The following is a 3,291-nucleotide window of genomic DNA, read 5'->3' on the forward strand; positions in this document are numbered from 1 at the left end:
ATGGATGTCAAAGATATTAGATGATATGGAGGGGTTAACTCAAGATACCAATACTGTATCGAGTGTGGTTCTATTGGACCCTGGAGCTATGATCAATTTTATTGATTTCAGCTGTATCTCATATGTTGTTAATACTAATAGCTGTCCCACTCATGCTTGCAGTGATGCTAGGATGAAAAGGAACAATTGAAAATGGAGTTCTGCTTTTACTTTGCTACCCTCAATTTCAGGTCCTTTGTCATCCACACATATCTAGACATTATCTTTGGTGCCACTGACAGCATCTACGTATGACCAGAATTTATTTGGATTTTGGGAGAGATGTAGAATCTGACTCTTCTATAATGTGGGTGGAGGGTTTTCATTATTTTTGGCAATAGTCGATGCAGAACAGGCACAGAAATATTAAATGTCGACTCAAATTTATTAAAGGGAATGAATCATCTGTATTATGTCAAGCATGTATCATACTGTTTTTCACATGAATTCTGAGGGCACCTAAGGATTGTGTGCGGTTTCTGTGCTTATTGGACGTCACGTCTACTGGGAGAGCACATAAAAATAATATTGCTTGTTGTGCTGTGATTGTAAAAGCTCCGTGGATTTTGGTGTTCCAGTATAGTAGAGAGCTGAATTATTTGGTGTCTGCCAACAAAGAAAAAATAAAAAAAAAGCAAGGGTGCTGTGAGGAAAGAGAGATGGAGAGATGTAGAGGCAGTTCATAGTGGTACCTGTAGGAAAGTCAGTTGTTTTGGTGATATGTAATGACAAATCACGAAAACCTATTTGTATGATTAACTAACTTAAAGGAATTTTATCTTGAATGAATGAGGTATATAAAATGTTTATATGTTGACTTTAGGCACGGGTATTCAAATACAGAGATACGTAAATAGGCATTGAGAACGGTGCTGTGGTCAGCAATGCCTATACAAGACAACAAGTGTCGGGCGGTGTTGTTAGATCAGTTACTGCTGCTACAATGGCAGGTTATCAAGATTTAAGTGAGCTTGAATATGGTGGTATATTTGTCACAGGAGGGATGGGACACAGCATCTCTGTGATAGTGATGAAATAGGGATTTTCTGGTATGACCATTTCACGAATGTACCTTGAATATCAAGAATCCTGTAAAACATCAAAGCTTCGACATCACTTCGGCCGGAACAATATCCTGCAAAAACGGAACCAACGAAGACTGAAGAGAACCATTCAACATAACAGAAGTGCAACCCTTAGGCAGATCTCAATGCTGGGCCGTCAACAAGTGTCAGCATGCGAAGCAGTCAGTGAAGCACCATTGATATGGGCTTTCAGAAATGAAGGCCCACTTCTGTACCCTTGATGACTGCCCGACATGAAGCTTTATGCCTTGCCTGGGCCATCAACACCAACATTAGACTGTTGATGACTGGAAACAAGTTGCCTGGCCAGATGAGTCTCACTTCAAATTGTATCTGGATGGACATGTACAGGTATGGAGACAACCCCATAAATCCATGGATGCTACATGTCAGCAGGGAGTGTGCAGTTGTAATGATGTGGGAACCCTAATATGTCTAGATAAAACTCTGACAAGTGACACATACGTAAGCATCCTGTCTGATCACCTGCATCCATTCTGTCCATTGTGCATTCTGATGGACTTGGGCAATTCCAGCAGGATATGCAACACAGCACATGTCCAGAATTCCTATTCTGAATTTAAACACTTCTGCTGGCCACCACACTCCCCAGACATGAACATTACTGAGCATATCTGGGATGCCTTGCAGCGTGCTGTTCAGAAGGGATCTCCACTCCCTTGTACTCGTATGGATTTATGGACAGCCCTGCAGGATTTGTGGTGTCAGTTCACTCCATCACTACATAAGTTGAGTTCACGCCACATCATGTTGCGGCACTTCTGCGCGCTTGTGAGGGCTCTACACAATATTAGGCAGGTGCGCCAGTTTTTGCCTCTTCAGTGTATGTTTAAATGTTGACTTTATAAGTGAGAATTGCATGAAAAGAAGTCCAAGTACGTGGATTCACAGTCGTAAAAAAACCACACACACCATACTGAGAAAATGAATTTCATGTGAGTAAATAACCACAATTATAAACAAAAAGAAACATCATCACAGAGATCTTTTAGTAAGATTCTTCTATATTTCACTGAAGGCTTCACACATTGCCCTTCTGACATACAAGTGTATTTTTTTAAGCATCTGTCTTATCCTCCTTTGCTTTGTGTTACTTCACTTGTGCAGCAGTCACTGTTTATTTTGAAATTTATTTACACAGAAGATATACCGTGAAACAAATAAACAAAAACAAAAAGAAACATCATCACAGAGATCTTTTAGTAAGATTCTGCTACGTTATTCACTGAAGGCTTCACACATTGCCCTTCTGACATACAAGTGTATTTTTTTAAGCATCTGTCTTATCCTCCTTTGCTTTGTGTTACTTCACTTGTGCAGCAGTCACTGTTTATTTTGAAATTTATTTACACAGAAGATATACCGTGAAGGGTCTTTCCCCTCCTCAACTGTTTAACTAGGTATATATCCATACACTGCCTGCTCAACTATTCTCCTGGGCTTTTAAACATTTGTACGTTTTAGTTACCCTTTTCATTTGGTAATTAAAGTTGCTACAACCACCTCGCGATTACTGGATACCAATTTCAATGTGGACATCCTCAAAGAGGCTAGTTCTCTTTGTTGCCATTATATCCAAAACAGTATAACCTCGCTTTTACGTTCCTGGAATTATGTTTTCCCACCATTTATGACATTTTCTATCAGTCTTGTCGTATTTCCTATGTCCACAATGTTAATTTTCACCCGATTTTGCAACATATTTATAATTTTCCCGTGATTTATGGAGTACAAAAAAATGTTTGTGGAGAAAAAATGATGTTGGCTGTCCAGTAGCGTTTACAAATATTACATGGCTAAGTTTCATGACACCAGTGCACACTACTCAATGGATTTAAATTGGTAAACATGTAAAAGTTTGAACAATTCAAGCTGTTGGGAGTAACTAGGTTCATTCGAATGAAGATATAAGCAATCACAACCATTTCCAAACTGTCTCTACTGCACAAACGCATTTTCGTGATTGTTGTGATCATCGTAATACCTTTTCGAACCATATTTAACGAGTTTCAGCATATGGCCATGTGGGATGCTAATTGACACCATCATTCACTTTGTGTTGCTCAAATGTTTTTAGTTTAAACACACCAATGGTTACGTATTTTATTCATGCTGAGCAAAATGTGTTCAAGAATTTATTCTCATT

This window comes from Schistocerca gregaria, chromosome 5 (assembly GCF_023897955.1).
Source record: "Schistocerca gregaria isolate iqSchGreg1 chromosome 5, iqSchGreg1.2, whole genome shotgun sequence".
In the NCBI taxonomy this organism is placed as follows: domain Eukaryota; kingdom Metazoa; phylum Arthropoda; class Insecta; order Orthoptera; family Acrididae; genus Schistocerca; species Schistocerca gregaria.